Raw genomic sequence first — 21,046 nt, forward strand, 5'->3', positions numbered from 1 at the left:
TTCCAAACCAAGGTCTTTATTTAACCTGGAAGTTTGGCTTTCTTCACTTTTACTCGCAGGTTGACGCTGAAACCCCTTCTCTGAGAGCAGAAACCCAGATAGAACACAGCCATGCTCTCTTCTCCTCTTCCATTCAGGCTCCCTTCTCTCCCCTCCAGTGTGTCTGTTCCAAAGCAGTAGTAAATGTCTCAGCCTAAGGACTGGAAAAGGCCCCAAGGTGTCGAAAAGTTTACCTTCCCATTATAGACCAGAAAACGCAATGGGTAGGCCCTAGTGACCCTTTATGCCTCCTGTTTCTCCAAAGTAAACGAGTTTCTATCCATTTTGTGATAGCATCTGAAATTCCTTTAACACTCTTTATTTAGGAACTTTAATTGAGGGCAAGGGCATAAGACTGCCAACCGTAGGTGGTGCCCCATCCACATTACTAAGAAACTGTTTTTAAAATTTTAGCAGAGCTTAGTGAGGGATTGGGGTAGCTTTGTTGCCAAAGTCTCAGTATTTACAATTTGCTTCATGGACTTGCTTTATTCGATTTTGTTTCAGTTAAATTAAGGAGTAAAAAAGCAAATTTCTTAATTGGTTAAGTGGCTTGCTAGTAACAAGATTTTATAGGAGTTTTTTTCTTTTTTCTTTTTATTTTGTATTGGAGTATAGTTGACTAACAGTATAGTATAGTTGTGTTAGTTTCAGGTGTACAACAGAGTGATTCAGTTATACATATACGTGTATCTGTTTTTTTTTCAAATTCTTTTCCCATTTAGGTTGTTACAGAATATTGAGCAGAGTTCCCTGCGTCACAGAGTAGGTCCTTCTTGGTTATCCATTTTAAATATAGGATGAATACATGTCAATCCGAAACTCCCTCACCCTTACCCCCTGGTAACCGTAAGTTTGTTCTCTCAGTCTGTGAGTCTGTTTCTGTTTTGTAAATAAGTTCATTTGCATCAGTTTTTTTTTAGATTCCATTTATAAGTGATATCATATGATATTTGTCTTTCTCTGTCTGACTTACTTCACTCAGTATGGCAATCTCTAGGTCCATCCATGTTGCTGCAAATGGCATTATTTCATTCTTTTTTATGGCTGAGTACTATTCCATTGTACATATGTACCACATCTTCTTTATCCATTCCTCTGTGGATGGACATTTAGGCTGTTTCCATGTCTTGGTGATTGTAAACAGTGCTGCAATGAACATTGGGGTGCATGTCTCCTTTCAGACCATGTTTTTCTCTGGATATATGCCCAGGAGTGGGATTGCTGGATCATATGGTAGGTGGGATGTAAATTGGTGCAGCCACTGTTGGAGAACAGTATGGAGGTTCCTTAAAAAAGTAAAATTAGAGCTACCATAGGAGTCTTCTTTCTGACTGTATGGAATTATCCATCAGATATACAAAGTCAGAGAAACAAATGATAAAACAGATTCACCTATCTTCTTCCTCCCTGAATCTGCCAGTGCAACCCATAAGCCTTTGGCGGTATCCTATACTGACCTGGTATGCCGGCTAAACTAATTGTGACTATCCTGTGGTCCCAGCTGGAGGACAGTAGCCTCACTTCTCTGTACTGCCTTCATTCCCTTTCAGATAGCTATAGAGATTACTCTCTTGCTCACTGTCGCCAGCTGGATGCCAGTAGTTGCTGTAGGGCTGGGGAACTGTGCCAAAGGGAACTCATTCATGTGTGTGACATTTACGTCAACTGAGTGGGCTTTCAGATCGGTCATCTAAACCTTTAATGTTATTTATAAGCTACAGTATTAAACTCGTCCACACAACCCACATGAAAAAAATATATATCAGAAAAAGAGGGTTTTTTTAAGTTGGTCTTCCTTGATGCAAATATGTTCAGAGGGTAAGAGCCCATGTTTAATTCTTCTTTTTCTATGCATAAGATTTTTCTTTTTCTTCGCATAAGATTCACTGAGGCATCCAGTCTTCCTGTTCTCCGTGTTACGTTAGAAATTTAACTCCTTAAGTTGTCATTAAAAAGAAAGTGGACAAAGTTTCCAGATATTTATGAGTCAGCAAATGAACAGACTAGAATTTATAAAGAAATGCATCATTACACTTTTTACAATAGCTTTCATCTAGCTGTAAAAGCAGTCCATGCGTACAGTGGAAATTTTGAAAAAAAAAGATAATAAATAAGAGATAAATAATAAATAAGCGTTAAAAAAAGATATTTAATATTCACTCTTGATTTCACTAGCTAGTGTTATAGCTCCTCAACATTTTGGAGTGTTTCTTCCAAATCTTTTTCTGTGCAAATATAATACATATATGCTTTACAATGGTCAGATTCATATTTTGTATGTGTAGTTTTTCAACCTGATTTTTGCATTTAACATTTTATTGTGGTTATTTCTCACACTGTGATTTGTATTAGTTTTAATGGCTGCCCAATTACTTTTTAAAAGTCTTCCCTGCAGTTTGGGACTTAGAGACTGCTCTGACGTCATGCTACTAAGGCAGATATACTTCTGTAGACATCTGTGCACATAACTCTTAGTTTGCATTTTTGGTTATTTCCTTGGGAGCGTCCATGCTCTCTTGGGGCTAAAGCAGAAACAAAGCCCAGGCTCCCCGTCCTAGGAAAGAATTGATCCATTTCAGCCCTGTTAAACTCCTCATGATCCTTTTCTGCTAAAGGAAAGACAAGTCATGTTCACATCCCTCTTTACCCACAACCTGTCCTCACAAAAACAACATTACCAAAGTGGACCATGGTGCTTGGCCCAAAACATATTTTTCTTTCTTTGGGCGTGGAAGATAAGCCAAGATGGCAGCTTGCCCAAAAGTGATCCAAGAACCTTTTGTAGGGAAAGTTTTGTTCGATAGGACCTGAGAGGATGTTTTAAAATAAAAGTTTTATTAAGGCGAAATGTGTTCCTGGGTTAGAAAGATAAGGTTTCTTCTCACATGCCTGGACTAGCTCCTTCCAACATGTTTGCTAGTTCTCCTGTAGACACACAACTTCAGTGACCTGAGAAAGACTTTACACCCTGAAAAGAAAGATAAAGGAAACTCAAGAACATGAACTCCTTTATCACAGAGATGCACAGAGATGCTCACACCATTCTTCATTGTCAACTGTAGAACCCTTTGTTCCTCTTTCAAAAGTGTCTTTGTGTTTCTTGGAATGAGCTGGCTCTCTCTCTCCCAGCTGTCGGAAATGCAAGAGAACTTCATGGAAAGCAACAGTGTATATTGTTCCCGAAAAGGTTAGAGGTGAGCTCCCGTCACATGGTCACCGTCACCATCTGCTCTCGCCGCAGACATTTTTGCAGTGGTGGGACCATAAGTGTTTCTCTTACAGGTATTGAAGTTCCTGTTCCCAGAGAAGCAGGGCCTGGCAACTTGGGAGGACCTTTCCTCTTGTGGCTCTGCCCTGACTGATTTACTATGTGACTTTGGAAACGTTTTATGAGGGCTTGTTCTGGAAAAGATGATGACAGCTTATAAAGATACAAATACCATAATAAGTAAACATAAGTTATAAAGGATAAGAAAAACCAAGAAGCAAAGGAAAACAGGGATAGATACTAATAATGAGCTGGAGATTAGGTTAATATGCAAGTATGTACCGTTGTACATTTGATAACTTTTTACTGAGTGTCTATTATTTGCCAGGAACTGTGAAACACATTTTTCAAACTTAGTTGCAACACGTTAATGGTCCATGAAATCATTTAAGTGAGTGACCACCGTTTTTAACGGAATGGGATGTGAAGGGCTAGAATAGAATACAATAGAAAATATCAGAGGTCATTGCACAAAGTAAGGATATTATTTACAAAAATATAACTGTACGCTGGGTCATGATACAAAGTGTATTTCTTACTGTAGCCGTAGTAAAAAGAAAATTTGGAAACCACTGACCTGTGGGTATGCACAAATTTAGGGCTGAGTTTTCTAGAAGCCAATGGGAATAGGGAAACGTTATACCATTTTTGCTGCTCATTTCCTACAAGTATGCAAAAGGAAAAAATTATTTTTGCTATCCTTTACAAAGAGAAAAAATGAATAACATACTAAATAACCTCCTTACAGAAAACCCTGGTAATTTAAGGCTATTTCTTTCAGCCTCCGCCCTTCCTCCCCCCCATACAAATAACAGCATCACTCCACACTTACAAAATGTCTGAAATTTACCCTGATGTGTACTTTAGGTCCTATCACGCTCCTTACCATGTATGTCAATGTTCTTATGAATGCTAAGTAGGAAACAGGTGATATTTCTTAAAGTTTTGTAAACAAAGTTATTTTTTGAAGCAAAATGTAGATACATTCCATTAAAACATACAGTAAAATGCATACATCGGTTGTAGTAAAAATGATGGTTACTTACTAAGGTGGTTCCAGGGACCATTAACGTGTTGCAACTAAGTATACAAGTCATTAGCATACAGCTTGATACATTTTCACAAAATGTAAACACCCATGTAACCACCATTTAGATCATGAAACGGAACAATTGACAGGAAGGAGAAACTCTCCAACTTCCCCCCTTCAGTCTCTCTTCCAAAAGACTGAACTTTCCTGAGTTCTAAAACTACAGATTAATTTTGCTTTGTTTTGAACTTTACGTAAACGGCTCATGTAGAATGTATTCCTGTGTCTGACTTACTTTGCTCAATATTATGTTTGTGAGACATTCCATCAGTTGTGATTTATATATTTCATTGTGGGCATGTATCCGTTGGTGAATAGTTTGTTTTCAGCTTTGGCTATGGTGAGAAGTGCAGCTATGGACATTTTTGTACAGGTCTTTTGGTGAACATGTGTACACATTTCTGTTGAGTTTGAGGATGAAATTGCTGGTATATATATATATATATATATATATATAAATTCAGCATGAAGAGATATTATAGTGTCTCAGGGCACGATCATACATGTGCATCCTTGGGCCTGGTGAAAATCTACCTGGAGATTCACCAGTGTTTCGGTAACAAGTACAAGCACACACGTGTCCTTTTCAATTCCTTTGTCTTATTTTTATTTTGGAAAATTTGGAAAATATAGGTAAGTATACAGAATAAAATTTAAATCACAATAACCCAGCCACCCAAAGATGACCACTTTTAGCAATTAATTGTATATCCTTTGAGCCCTTTGCCATTATAGATGACACTACGTGAACATCTTTTTCACTGAGGCTTTGTATATATATATCCATAATCATTTATTTAAGATAAATTCTGGGAAGAAGAAATGCTGAATAAAGGATGTGGGAAACCTCAGGATTTGATACACTCACTAATGTTTTACTAGTTAGAAGAGTAGGGGTGTGGGGAAGGGCACACAGAAAGCAGATGAATGTCAAAGAAGTCACAGGTAAGAAAGAATATACTAGCACCAGAGGACTGGCAAGAAAGCCTCCAAAGATTCTCTGCTATGAGGATTCTGTAGTACCTGTTCATTTTTTTTTTCTTTTAGAAAGAGGAAATAGTTTTTAATTCTTTAAGAAATAGCTTTCTTTTGGTAGGTGCCACTGAATTTGGAGCTATATAGCCTTTTACTGTTTGTTTTTACAGTTATCTGTGTTGCTCCAATTCCAATTGTGTGCACTTGGTCAAAAGAATCATTGCAAAGTTCTCTCTGGTCTGTAATCAGACGAACAGCCTCAACGCCCGATTCTGCTGTTGCTCCGTCGTGAGTAGTGGTTTCCCTGCCGTGCTTTGTTTGCAGATCCCCCGGAGGTGGTTCTCCAGAGGGATGAATGGCATCTTTGTTCAAAGGGGCCAGGAGAGAGAATCATCTAATTCTACCAAAGACAGGAGACAGTAAACCGATCCTGCGTTTCCATTGCTGTTGGAAAAAGAACAGTAAATGACAGCAAAATTGAATAACGAGATACTTGCACGGTATAAATGACCCAGCGGAAGAGATGTGATGAGAAGGAGGGTGAGGATTTGATCTCTGCCTTTCAGTTTTCAGTCATTGTCAACCACGAAGTACAAAAATTGGCTCAGCAAAACTTAGTTTCATCCAGGATACTAGACAGAGAGCCAAGAGATTTTTTTCTCTGCTAAGTTGCCCAGGATTAATGTTTTGTGGATATGTTTACATTGGTGAATAAAGTCAGAGCACTTTATTTTGCTACGGTTGTGCTTTTCAAACTGTGGGTTGGGTCCTATTCGTGGGTGATGAAATCAATTTCACAGGTTATTACTAACTTTTCTTTAATGAAATAGTATATAAAAAAGAATAGAATAGCATAGTGTTGAATGGAATAGAAAATATCCAAGTACATCACATAAGCAAGAATACTATCTTATGGGACTTATATTTTAGTTAGCTATACATACACACATCTAAATATATGGACATGTGTTATAGATTAAAACAAACTTCTCATTATGGGTCATGGTCAAATAATGACTGCTGGGAATTTTTTACATTAGAGATTTTTTTTTCTTCTCTTTTTTCTGGGAATATTTTTGTATATACACAATTTTCCAAAAGTTGTTTCTTTGGAATTGAACAGATCAAACTTTGGGGTTTGGGGTTGAGGGGACCAGGAAACATCTTCATGTTAATATAGACAACAGTTACCTTCTTGTTGATCCAAAGTACAAGTAGAAAAAACCTGGCTTATCTGAATCTGTCTTTATTATGGTCCTATATAGAAGGCAACTCTGATAATGACACCTCTTTTCCAATGTCAGATGGAAAACACCCAAGGTTAGAAAACTGTCATGGTGGCATTCAAATACCAACCCAAGGGTCAACATATTAATACTCTGAGAAAAGGATGGCTCATGGTAACACGATATACCTACTCGCCGGTGATTGGAGTTAAGACTTTACCAAACAATGAAGTCACTAGTAGCTGATTATGATGACATGTGCTGATTTTAAACATTTACTGTGATCATTCGATAATAGAGTAAATTTTCATGTATGCAAAACTTTCCCCCCTAATTCAGCTTCATTCAGATCTGTATTTAATTGCTTTGAGTTAACAGTAAGCGGACTCACAAACTTGGGTAAGATCTAGCAGGTGGCCCAATTGTATGTAAGTTTCCCATGTGTGGGAAGTACGCATTTAAGTATGTGTATACAGATCATACGAGTATATAATACCTTATGCTAAGTGATCCATTCACTGGTACTTCATCCTTATGAAACCAAAGAACGGTCAATACAATAAATAAAAACAGTCACTCTAGAAAGCAATCACTCTAGTGGCTGCCTGAGGAACTGTTTCAGAGGGGTTTGGAGATAGGGTTTGGACTCAGCAGTAAGGAAAGATTGCGTTTGATTAGTAATATCTGTGATGACATGGAAAGGGGACAGTGGTGATATACGTGCCTTGTGTTTATCTTGGAACTTTTCAATTCAGTGACTCTTTATGGTATCTTGGAAACATGAGTTGCTTCCTCCATTTCATAGGGGAAAGAAAGGAATAGCGGATGGAGGTGGCCCAGAATTAAACCTTTTATTTATTTTTTTCTGTACCCTTTTTTAAAAATCGAGGTATAGTTGATTTGCAATATTATATCAGTTTCAGGTGTACAACACAGTGATTCAATATTTGTATACATTGTACTTCATTTACAGAATTAAAGCTTTTAGTATCTCTTGATCTTGTTTCATTTCTGTTCATATTTATCTAGATTATTTTAGATAGTGTCTTACAAATCTTCGTGTCTGTTTACCCCTTTCTATTCCCATTGCCACGGTTACATTTTTGATCCTCATTAAAATGATTAGTAGAGGAGCTCTCTGGATGACTGTCCTGCTTCTAGTGTTCACAGTGTTGGCTGGGGTCAAGCATCATGGGCTCCACTGAAAACCATGTGAAAGCTCTGTCCCATCTCTCAGAAAACTGAACACTTGCACAGACTCCTGCCAATGTGTTCAGGAGGGTCGTGAGCTCTGTGAGGTCTACGCTTCATTACAGATGCCTAGTCTGGTTCTCTCCCTCCCATCTACCCCTCACGTGTTTATCAGAGTAATGTTTCTAACACACACTTTGGATCATATTACTATCTTCTCAGAACCGATTCATTTCCCGTTGCCTTCAGGACAGAAAGAAGTCCAATCTGCTTAGATGGATCTCCAAACTCTTTTTTTTTTTACCAAAATATATTTGGCGTATTACATTGTGGAATGTCTATAACATGTTACACTGGCACATTTATATATAATAAGATAATTGCCATTGTAGGGACAACTAGCACCTCTGTTACATCACATAGTTATCTTTTCTTTTCAGGGGCCCCAACTCTTTCAAGCTCTCACCTTTGTAGCCTCCTTGGCCCCCTCTTCTCCCCTGCACCTTCCTCCCAAATACACAACCTCTAAACCTAACCAGAACACTTGGTCTTTCCCTCCATGGTTCCTGCACTTTGCTCCCATGGATGCTGCTACCTGAATATCCTTTCCCACCTATTCAGGCCCTTTCTAACCTTCAAGCCCAGTGTCTGTTCTCACTCTCCGTTATTTCTGCGGACAGAGCTCTCAGCGCCGATGAATGCCTTGTGGTGTCCTGCCCGTCATGGTGAGGTGTGTGCCTATTTGCCCTCAGATCCCTTGCTTGCCCTTCCCTGGTGTGACTGACCTGACAGGGAAGATAAGAAGGATAACAAGCCTAGGGAACTGTGGGGTTTTTTGCTAGACTTTATGTGTTTACTCTCTTTATATTATATAATAACCTACAAGAAAGTAACTGAGAAGGCTGGCTAGCAAAGGCAAATAAAAGGTGGAAGGCATATGAGATGCAAATTATTGGAGTTTGAAGTTATAAGTCAAAAAAACCCCAAAAAAACCCCCCAAAACAGGGCTGTCCAGGTTCCTGAGTCTGGGGTCAGCCTTGGAAGGCCCTGAGAGAAGAGGGAAGCCAGGTGTTCCTTTCTCACACTCAGACCATCTCTCTGATGGCAGCTCGTCTCCTCTGGGGCTTCAGCTCCTACTAGGGAGGGCTTCTGAGCTGTCAGCTTCTGCGGGGTGGCCCTGTGCCCTGGGCTCCAGCACCGACACTTCTATGCTTTGTTCCCGTTGCTCAGGGACTTTCTGCAATGACTGAGTTCCTGGATGGCTGCTGCTTCCCTGTCTGCCTTCACGTCTTTCCTTCTGTGTGATCAGTTCCCTGCAGTATAGCCCTTCTGTTGAAATCCTTACGCTACTTTATATTTTCCTAGCTGAACCTTGACTGAAACAGCTGGCATTTGGTGGATAGTGGATGAGTCTGATTGCCTAAATTTTAAAACTATCTTCTATGGGGACATCTGTTTTTTGAGAGAGCCAGGGGTAGGTCCTATATCGGTTACATCTAGTACACAACCACATTTTGTACAGTTACCTGGGAAAGTAACCCATTACCTCAAAACTCAATGGTTTGAAACACTTGGCATTCATAGGTTCACGAGTCTGAGGGCTGGCTACTGGCTGGTCGTTTGAGTTCCGGCTGGGCCCACTCGTGCATCTGTGGTCAGCCGGGTGGTTCTGTGTATCTTGCCTGGGTGCCGTCCTATGTGTGGGGCTTGGCTGCTCTAGGCTGATCTAGGCTGGCCTCAGCTGAGGCGTGAGTCAACACCGCTCTGTGTTTCTCAGCCATGACGGGCTAGCCCAGGCGTGTTCTCATGGCAGTTACAGAGGAGCAAAGCAAACATGTACACATAACAAGAACTTTTTCAAACCTCTAGATGGAACATACCTGCTAACATTCCATTGGCCAAAGCAAGTCACCTGAGCAAAGCCAAAATCAAAGGGGGCAGGCATATTGGCTGAACCTCTTTAGTAAGAGGAACTGCAAAGTTACCTGACAGGGTAGGGACGGGGAGGGCTGAAGATGTGACCGTGAATGCAACGCAGTCAGTCTATATCAGGCTCCACATGTTTGATGAGAGAGCCGAGACCAAAGAAGTAGAGATGACATTAATGTATCGCCATACTAGTAACCCCTTTTAAATGAAAACTTTGCAATAAAATACACATTGTGTATTCGCTAGCTTGTCCTGTAGAGTTCATTTGTACATAGTTACAGACTGAAGAACATAGACCAAGTAAAGAGCCATTTATAACTAACATATTAATAAACCAAGCTAAAGGGACTTTATTTATCCTTTAACCTTCAATTTGCATTAATTGGGAGCAGTCGTGGGAAATGGGGCCAACCTTACCTCAGGTCACATGGCTTAACAAAATGAACTGTTTCATGCCCAGAAATAAATGCCTTCCAAATATAAATATGAATCAGTTACAAAACAGAATATTTTGAGTACAAAATAACCACACTGTTAATATATTTATGTCCCAATTAAAAATGTGTAAGGAACACACATTCTGGGCTAAAGTTGTCCCAGAGAGTGATGCTCATTTTTGCTTTGAATCTTGTGTAAACAAACCGGGCAGCCTCCTTTGAGCCATGAGCAAATCCACGGCTCCCTGTTTTCTAAAGAGAAGAAGAATTAAAAATGGGAGTGTTTAAGTTGGGAAAGGTCTGGGGCTTGACCTTGCCGCTTTAAATTTCATTCCTTCCTCCATGACTAGGAAATCACTTTGAGTTTGTCTTCTTGGAGAACTCTAATTTGGTTTGTTCTTGGTTTGAGCCACACCATGAAAGAGATGCTGTCTGTCTGTATTATAGCAAAACTTGGAAGCCACTTCAGTGGCACTGTTTTCCAGTTGTCTTCTCTGCTGTTTTAATCTTTACACCTGAGCGTGTTCTCAGTAATTCACAATGAAGCCCATGACATCCTACTGCCTGAGCGAGAATCCCAGTTAGCCTTTTCTCACTGGCTTTGGGCGTAATTTTAAATCTTTCTCCGACTCTGAACAATGGGGTTTCCTCATCTGAACAGTGGGGTTATTAATAATACCTACCTCATCTGATCACTGTGAAGATTAAATTAAGTGAAATTAGGTGAGAGAATTAGCATAACCCAACCCACAAAATGTGTTTAAGAAGTGGTATATATTAAACTGCTTATTGTTACTAATTATTATGTGAGAATGTTTAGGTTGTTGTCACTGAGTCAGGTTCATGTATATTCTTCAAAGTATAAATCAGAATTATACCTTCAAAAAATAAGTTGAGGTTCAATATTGTTTACATATAAGGCACTGTTTGTTTTTAGGTATTAGTGTCAAGGGTAGCGGTGCATATCTATTCACATTTAAAACCACAACATTTACAAACACAAGCTTCTTTCTGGCTTGTCAATTTAGTCTTTGAGAACGCTTTTAGAAAATGCTTCTTTTTTTCTTTTTCTTTTTTTTTTTTTTTGCGGTATGTGGGCCTCTCACTGTTGTGGCCTCTCCCGTTGCGGAGCACAAGCTCCGGACGCGCAGGCTCAGCGGCCATGGCTGACGGGCCCAGCCGCTCCACAGCATGTGGGATCTTTCCAGACCGGGGCATGAACCCGTGTCCCCTGCATCGGCAGGCGGACTCTCAACCACTGCACCACAAGGGAAGCCTGTTTTTTGTTCTTTTTTAAATTGAAGTATAGTTGATTTACTATGTTGTGTTAGTTTCTGGTGTATAGCAAAGTGATTCAGTTATATTTTTTCATATTTTTTTCATTATAGGTTATTACAAGATATTGAATATAGTTCCCTGTGCTATACATTAGGACCTTGTTGTTTATTTGTATATAGTAGTGTATATCTGTTAATCCCAAACTCTTAATTTATCCCTCCCCCTCCCCACCCTTCCCCCTTTGGTAACGGTAAGTTTGTTTTCTATGTTTCTACGTCTGTGAGTCTGTTTTGTAAATATGCTCCTTAAATATATTGGTCTTCAGCCTTAAAATATTAAAGCTTCCAATGTTCTTGCAAACAGTACAGTGATACTGACAACTTGGGATTTCAATATTTATGACAAAAGCAAGAGGAGAGAGACTTTGAAGGAAACAAATACAACCTCAAAGTCTTCCTTAAGGTTGTCTGAAAAGGGAGGAAAATTAATAATAAGCAGATCAATTTTTAACAAATACGTTTTACCTTTCAATACGCTGACTGTCCACTCTGCATGGAACCATAGTAGAGAAGACAGAGCAGCATCTCGAGAAGCTCAGAGTGGAGTTGCAGAGAAAATTTACACATGCACACATACATATGCGCACACACACACAGGTAACCAGCACACAGTTTAATGGTATGACAGGTGCTTTCATGGTGTTAGGTGGAAAGGCGGTGACTGAGCTGAGACTTAGTGCAGTCAGCATGGTCAGTTCACACACATGATGTTGAGAGTCCAAGTGTGGAACGATAGATACACATATGTAGGTTCATATCATATAGGTGAATGAAAAACACACAAGCACTGTTCATTGTCCTGGATACTCATCTTGTATGTAAATGTTATAAAAAAATGTACTGGCAAGATACAAATTCATGGTCTGGCCTTGGAGTGGGTTGTCAAGGAGATTACACCTATGCTCTATTTTATTTTAAAAAAAAAAGAAAAGAGGAGCTTTCCTGGTGGCGCAGTGGTTAAGAATCCGCCTGCCAATGCAGGGGGCACAGGTTCGAGGCCTGGTCCGAGAAGACCCCACATGCCAGGGAGCAACTAAGCCCATGCGCCACAACTACTGAGCCTGTGCTCTAGAGCCCGCGAGCCACAACTACTGAAGCCTGTGTGCCACAACTACTGAAGCCTGCGCGCCTAGAGCCTGTGCTCTGCAACAAGAGAAGCAACCACAATGAGAAGCCTGTGCCCCGCAACGAAGAGTAGCCCCCGCTCACTGCAACTAGAGAAAGCCCGCGTGCAGCAGCGAAGACCCAGTGCAGCCAAAAATTAAATAAATGAATAAATAAATTTATAAAAAAAAAAAAAGTGCAGATGGGACAAAATGTTGTCAATGGTCCATTCTGGGCAGAGGGGACCCAGACATTTGTCCTGCCAACCTGTGCTTCCCTATGATCTCTAAGTTTCCCACAAGAACAACTACAACTGTGGGCCCACAGCCATGGAAAAAGCAGCCCCTCGCTTGCTGGGCAGACAGACACTTGGAGACATCGTCTGCTGCAGGAACAGATGCCCTGGTTTCTCCTTCATCTGTTTACACCTGGGGGAAGAGTCCCCAACATCACCGCACTTGACACCATCTAGACAGCTCCGTAGCTTCCTCTCGGGTCCCCCATCCTGATGTCTCACAGGGGCACAGCCCCGGCTGAGATTTGCTGGGACCTATCCTGGGAACCATCCTCTGACACCCAGCTGGACCCTTTTTAGCACAAAAGTTCTAAATTGTTTGATTCACATTTGCCTTCTAGTCCTCTTCCGAGGCTGGGAATCCAAAACCCCGGAGTCCTGTGCAGAAAAGTAGGTTCTTGGGATCCACAAACATTGTCTCATGCCTATAATGTGTTATTACAATCCTTGTGTTAAAGTCCCTTTCTCTGAAACCAGCTCCCCTTTGGAATGAGATTTTATCTAAGTCTGTTTGCATGTATTCAAAATCAGAGACAGCTCTGAAACCAGACCCCATTTAAACATAGAAAGAAGAGCAGTGGTGAATTAAGCAAATGTTGGGGGAGTTTTAAAGAAAAAACACACATCTATTTATCTTCTTGTGTCTCCTTTTTTCCAGATCTGCGTTTTCCCTCCCATTGGCCGTCCTGCGTGGGTACCAAGTTCCACACGGGATTTCATGGATTGTCAGGTCAGATGTTGGGCGTGACTTGGCTGTTTGCAGATTCGTGATTTTATGATTGCCACTCTTCAGCGCTTTGGGAAGGATCTTCTAGTTTATGGCATTGCTGCGGTTGTTATTTAAGATGATTTTGAACTCTGTAGGTGTTCAGGAGGAATATACAGCGTTCGATGGGTTAAAAACAAACATAATGGAGAGAAGGACGCTTCAAATTCATTTGGGGGGAAAAGGAGTAATATTGGACAGAGAGAGAAAGGAGCCCATTTTTCATTTGTTATGTGGAAAAATGCTTGATGGAGGACCACAGTCCTCTCCAGTCTATCTTTTCCTTGAGCGCTAAAAAAAGCAAAAGGATCGGCTCACCCTTGGTCAGAGCAAGTCAGGTAGGGCATGTGCACCTGTGCAGTAAAGACCCCCTTCCATTACTGACAAGCCCATACAACTTCCCTCCAGTCCCCAGATGTTTGGAAATATCAGGCAGCCTGTTCAGTTTGGAACACTAGGATGTCATTTGGAACCCAGTTTGTTTACATTATTATAACAACAGTTTCAGTTTGTCTCTGCAGTTAGGGTTGTGTCAGCACTTTCCTTTCTGTGTTTATTATTTTTAGCAGTTTAAAAGCTAACCAGGAAAAATGGCTTTCTGGCGGCGAGGTGACATTCCGGCTGGGCCAGGGTCTGTGGCGTCTATAGATGCACTGGCTGGCTGTGGAGTCGGGCCTTTTGAATGCTGCCTTTGTGCTTCCATCGCCAGGGCCTCTGGCCTATTGTCCAGCCGCCTCAGTTGAGGTGGCACTATCTGATTGTAACCGGTACTAATATTACAGTGTTCGGTGCCCAGACCCTCCCCGGGGGCCCCAGTCTGGCGGCCTCTGTCTCCCAGCTCTCTCTCCAGGGGACCAATCCCAGCTCTCATATCAGAAACGCTATTTGTAATTTATAGAAGGTTCCAGGGAAAAGGATCGGTAAGGATCAGCTAGCCCTGCAGTTCTCTAACTTTTTTATTTTTTTTTTTTTACAAAGAACCCTTTACCCAAATGCAATCTTCCAGTGAAACGCAATTTGTAAGACCTGGAAAAGTACAGCTGTTCTCTTTGAAGGAGAGAACCCTAGTTTTCAGCCTCCACTTCACCCACCCCCAATCAAGGTGGCTTCTCAGGTCCCCTCCCCCAACCAAGAAACCTATGACTCCTCAGAATACTTGCACACTGTTTTCACAGGGCGAGCCCCTCAATTTACAGAGAAGGAAACTAAGAGGTGATTTTATAGATGCTTAAAACATGAGACATTAGGCACTAAAAAAGTACACTGCATTCATCCATTTTTATTTAGTTCTAAAAAAAACGGCACAGCTAATCTACCGTAATAGCAATCAAAATAGTGGTTACTCTGGGGAGAGACCAGATTGACTGGGCAGGGACACAGGGAATTTTTCTGGGGTGGTACAAATGTATGTCTTAGACGTGTGGGTTACATGGCATTTGTCATAACTCGTCTCCTTTTTGCTATACATAAATTATACCTCTGTTAAAAAATAAAAAGAAGGAAAATAAAGCAAAAAAAAAATTAGCTGTTTTGTGAATGAAAATTCTGAGAGCTTCCTGAAATACTGAAAATACCGATGGTCTTTCTTAAAGCTATGTGCACTCTTTATTGAGTGGAATCTGCAGTCATTATGCAAAGCTGCAGAAGACAAGAGACCACGCTGCTTTTCCAATTATTGAACTTTCTTTGTTCAATAGTTACCAAAACCAGAAAAAAAAAAATCTCAGAGAATTTCAGACAACAGAACCCCTGAATACCTTCTGGGGTCTTCTAGCCAGTAATGCAGCTAAAGGATGATGTATGGGATTCCTGGCGGTGGAAATCCCGAGTACAATACTTGATTCATGCATTACTTTGACATGTACTGTTGGTAATGCTCAGGAAATTGTTCATAATTTTTTAACCTTTGCTCCTTCATCTGAATGCTTTTTCGGGACCTGTGAAATACAAGATTGCTTCTTCTATATCTTATCAGAGTTGAACTTCTGGTGACAGGTTGGAATTCAGGCCTCTAGTGACACCTCTATCCTTGCAATAAATCATCTGGACCCTTTAAAAATGACTTTTCTCCCCCGGAAATACTTGGAGCCAAGCCTACTAGAATTCTTCTATTTGTGTGTTTTAGAAGTCCGGCAGTAACATGGAAGGTCATTATTTGGGTTGAAATGCTGCTAAGGCCCTAAGCCCGGGAAGATAGGACCCTGTGGCCAACTTGCCCTTTAGAGCCTCATGAGGAGAGTGGGCTGAGAAGAACAGGGAGAATGCTTTTGAAAAGGAAGTGATGGTAGTGTTGGGGGATAGTAAGAGAGGGCAAGTGAGGGTCTCGTGAAGCAAGGGCAGAAAGGATTTAAAGATATCGTTGTCCCTCTGTATCTGGGGGGAGTAGTTCCAGGACCCCACATAGACCAAATGCTCAAGGCCCTCAAGTGCATAAAACGGTGTAGTACAGTCAGCCCTCCTTATCCGTGGGTTCTGCGTCCATGGATTCAACCAACCCCGGATTGTACCCGAGTGTTCCAGCCTCTGAGGCTGTGTGACTTTTCTTCAAGAAGAACAAACTGCTACTTTAGTGATTTCCCAACAAAGGGCCAAGATCTCTTTCATTCACAAAATGGATCCACGTGACCCAAAATTTAGTTCACTAATGAAGCAATGGCAAAACAATCATTTGTAAAAGGAACATTTTTTTTTAAACCCACCCATACTGCACTCTGCCTGCACGGACACACAAATGTCCTCATCAAATCACATTGAATTCAGCAAGGTTTATATCCAACCAATTTAGTTTAATGTGCATAAGAGCAGAAGGGAAATTGCACAGTGGAAGAGTTTGAACAGAATTTGCTTTTTTGCAATTCAATGCCCATTTGAAAGGAACTGTTTCTTCAAGTCATTTATTGAGTCAACTTATCCAAATGGCAAGTACCAAGAAGAATTGTATGACTTCTCCATTCCAGGGACTTGGAGCAAGTGATTCTCCCGGGCCCAATGTTCTTGAAATGTACGTGTGTGTGTATGTGTGTGTGCATTCATCTACAGGTCAAGGAGCGTTTGGAAAATGCAATGTGTGTGTAGTCAGATTTCAGTTATTTGTGAGAATGAGAGTAAAACACGAATAACTGAAGTCCAATCAATGGATATATTTTCCTGTTGACTTTTAAAAATTAGCAACCTGGACGTTTTTAGCCCCTGATCTGCTTATAAGGTCTGTGAACAAGTGGGAGTATATCCTGATTTGAGTTTTATCTCCTTCTTTCCCCCTCAACTGTGTTTTCTATTGGTGCTATTGGGCTAATAACAACTAAAACACTGGATGAAAGAAAAATAGCAAACGCCTTAATGTGCATATTATTATTATTCTCAATTTCCAGACAAGGAAACTGAGGGTAAAGGTTGAGGAGCAATGCCTGAAGATTTTGCTGTCATAGTGGCAGGGTTGGGCTTGAACTCAGATCTTTCTATCTGTGAGCCGCTGTCTTAGGAAGAGAAGCAGTGGATTGAAACTAATCATCATATTACACTGGCTGGAGCAGAAATATACCTAAATTTGTGGAGAGAATAAACTACTATTTTGGGCCTGCCCATAGCAGGAAATCTTAATAACAATGACAAACACACAAAATTTTATTTTTCTCTCCAGGGCTATAGGGGGTGGTTCTCTTATCATCAGGGACTCAGGTATGTTCTGTCTTTCTTTATTTCTATTCTTAAGCATATGACTTTATCTTCAAGGTTCCTTCCTAGGTCAAGATGACTGCTGGAGCTCCAGCCCTCACACATAAATTCTAGGCAGCAGGAAAGATGGGAAGAAGGGGGCAAAGGCAGCCATTTCCAGCTGGTTTTCCTCTCTAGGAGGGCTTCCCTGAATTCCCACTTCACAGCTTCTGCCTACCATCTCACGTACCGACTTCTGGTTGCAAAAGAGTCTAGAAAATGTAGTGGGTACTTTGCATCCAGAGGTGAGGTGAGATTTGGTTGTAAAGGAATAGAATGGAGGCACCTAGCAGATTGGTCACAATCAGACAGCTATTAAAGGCTTTTCAACTTTGGAGAGACATGATCAGGATGGTGCTTTAGAGGAACTGTTCTTGTAGCCACCTGGTTGATGGATAAAAGGGGGAAAAGTGAAGGACTCCAATTTGTAGTGATGAGTTTTGTATTACTGAGGTGGCACTGGGGACAAGAGAGATCAATGTGATCCAATTTGTGAAGAATGCATTAACCAAGGAGAATGTATTCATTAATTAGCTGTGCAATTGAAAACTGGGTTTCAACACACACACACATATGTCTGTGAGGTGTGTGTATATGTATAAAAATACATAGTATATACATATTCATATACACGTATGTATATGTGTATGAATGTGTATATGTGAGTAAATATATATACATACACACATATATATGAATGGAAACCAGGGAAAGACATTTAGCTAAACTTCTAGGAAACAGGATCCAGATAAACAAAACCGTCTCGTGTTTTTTTTTTATGCAGAAAATTGGCTGGAAATTTAATGATGCGGTCTATTGGCAATAGATAAATAATGCAAAAACAAATATATGCAGGCACACACACAACACAAACAACAGAAGACTTTTCTAGGGCTCCATACCACCAACTGCAATAATTTTGAAACTTTGGCATCCCTAAACAAAGAAAAGGGAAAAATTAAAAGGAGCTAAATTATAAACTTTTAAAGGAATAAGAGGTGAAGGCATTGTAAACATAACTAAGAAGTTATCCTAAGAAGCCAAGCTAGAGGAAGTAGGAAAGTCAGGGTGGAAAAAAAAAAAACCCAGTTTTTCTTTCCCTCTTCTCTCTCTCTTTCTCCCTTCCTTTCTTTCTTCCTCCCTCCCTCCCTCTTTCTGTCCCTCCTTTCTTCTTTCCTTCCTTTCTCCCTTCCTTCCTTTCCTTCCTCCCTTCCTTACTTCCTTTCCTCCCTTCCTTCCTTTCCTCTCTTCCTTCCTTCTTTTCTTTCTTCCTTTCTCCCTTCCTTCCTTTCCTCCCTTCCTTCCTTCCTTCCCTCCTTCCTTCCTTCCCTCTCTTTCTCTCTCATTCTCTTTCTTTCCTTCTCTCACTCTCTCTTGCACTCTCTTTTCTTCTTCTTTAACTTTAGGAGGGGTAGAATCATGCATTTGGTAACCATACATTCATAGACTTTTCATTTTGAGCTCCCAAATGTGAAAGAAGTTCAACTCCAAGCCATCACCACATCGCTTTTGTTCAGCCAGTGAGCAGCAGGTAACATCTTGCCATTTGTGGATGACAAAATCAAAGCCTGTCTGTGGTGCTGGTAGGATGGAGCCAGGCCCCCGGCATGGCTGTTTTGGAACTCCTCACATCCATGGTACACGGTACCACCACATATACAAACACATGTTGCCTATGTAACCCACAGGGCTGGGCAAAAATGACCGAGTTTGTCAGTACAACTTTCTTGGTACTGTGTGTTTGACATCTTTGGCTGCAAGGCAAAATGAGTTTTCATTTTAGCTTTTTAAATCAGCTGAATTAGCAGAACTTGATTTTCTGATTTAACCCTCCCTGATGGCATTGTGCAGAGCTAGCCTGAGTCCTGTTTTTCCCACCACGCATTGGAGAGGGGTGGGTCGGCGGGGCCCTGGCTGTCTGCTCTTCCTTGCATCTTCTCAGGAAGCCTGTCGAGGCAAGCGTTGTAATTTGTGCTGTAACGTCCTGGACAGAGTCTCATATTAAAAAGTAAATGCCTATACACTTAACGTAGTAAAAGAACAAAAACATGCATGGGAAAAACACGCCGACTGTAAAATAGTGGCTACTTGGCAAAGAGAGGGGAGGGAGAGGAGAGAGAGATGGACAAATGTCATGGTGTTTTCTTACGTTTTATTTCTTATAAAGAGACAGATGAAACAAGTAGAGCAAATCAGAATGGTGGACCATGTGTATCCGTAATATTGTTTTATACGCCCTTTTAAAAAAATTTTATTTTATATTGGAGTGTAGTTGATTAACAATGTTATGTTAGTTTCAGGTGTACAGCAAAGTGATTCAGTTATACATACACATGTATCTATTCTTTTTCAAATTCTTTTCCCCTTTAGGTTATTACAGAATATTGAGTAGAGGTCCCTGTGCCATACAGTAGGTCCTTGCTGGCTATCTATTTTAAATATAGTACTGTGTATACGCCAATCCTATACTCCTAATTTATCCCTCCTCCCCACCTTTCCCCTTTGATAACCATAAGTTTGTTTTCTATGTCTGTGAGTCTGTGTCTGTTGCATAGATAAGTTCATTTGTATCATTCTTTAGTTTTCACATATAAGTGATATCATATGATATTTGTCTTTCTCTGTCTGACTTACTTCACTCAGTATAATCATCTCTGTGTCCATCCATGTTGCTGCAAATGGCATTATTTCATTCTTCCTAATGGCTGAGTAATATTCCATTATATATGTGTGTGTGTGTGTGTGATATTCCATTGTATGTATGTGTGAACGTGTGAACTCTTTCATAATTTTAAAAACTTTTTCTTTTTTTTTTAGGCTATAGACATTGACATTTTATTTATTTTTAACATCTTTATTGGAGTATAATTGCTTTACAATGGTGTGTTAGTTTCTGCTGTATAACAAAGTGAATCAGCTATACATATACATATATCCCCATATCTCCTCCTTCTTGCGTCTCCCTCCCACCTTCCCTATCACACCCCTCTAGGTGGTCACAAAGCACCGAGCTGATCTCCCTGTGCTATGCGGCTGCTTCCCACTAGCTATCTGTTTTACATTTCGTAGTGTATATATGTCCATGCCACTCTCTCACTTCATCCCAGCTATCCCTTCCCCTTCCCCATGTCCTCAAGTCCATTCTCTACGTCTGCATCTTTATTCCTGTCCTTCCCCTAGGTTCCTCAGAACCTGTTTTATTTTTTTTTGAGATTCCATATATATGTGTTAGCATACGGTATTTGTTTTTCTCTTTCTGACTTACTTCACTCTGTATGACAGACTCTAGATCCACCCACCTCACTGCAAATAACTCAGTTTCGTTTCTTTTTATGACTGAGTAATATTCCATTGTATATATGTGCCACATCTTCTTCATCCATTCATCTGTCATTGGACACTTAGGTTGCTTCCATGTCCTGGCTATTGTAAATAGAGCTGCAATGAACATTTTGGTACATGACTCCTTTTAAGAATTATGGTGTTCGCAGGGTATATGCCCAGTAGTGGGATTGCTGGGTCATATGGTAGTTCTATTTTTAGTTTTTTAAGGAACCTCCATACTGTTCTCCATAGTGGCCATATCAATTTACATTCCACCAACAGTGCAAGAGGGTATCTTTTCTCCACACCCTCTCCAGCATTTATTGTTTGTAGATATTTTAATGATGG

At 40.6% G+C, this 21,046-nt stretch overlaps 1 protein-coding gene across 4 annotated transcripts in view; it reads left to right on the forward strand.

The window, feature by feature from the left end:
- The window catches only part of THRB (thyroid hormone receptor beta), a 392,434-nt gene that overhangs the window by 153,407 nt on the left and 217,981 nt on the right, over positions 1 to 21,046 (forward strand). For all 4 annotated transcript variants that reach the window (XM_079923063.1, XM_079923061.1, XM_079923067.1 and 1 more), the window contains exon 3: positions 13,553 to 13,624. The gene's annotated coding sequence lies outside the window, so the exon portion shown is untranslated. The remainder of the gene's footprint in view (positions 1 to 13,552; positions 13,625 to 21,046) is intronic.

This window comes from Stenella coeruleoalba (genome assembly GCF_951394435.1).
Source record: "Stenella coeruleoalba genome assembly, chromosome: 5".
NCBI lineage: Eukaryota > Metazoa > Chordata > Mammalia > Artiodactyla > Delphinidae > Stenella > Stenella coeruleoalba.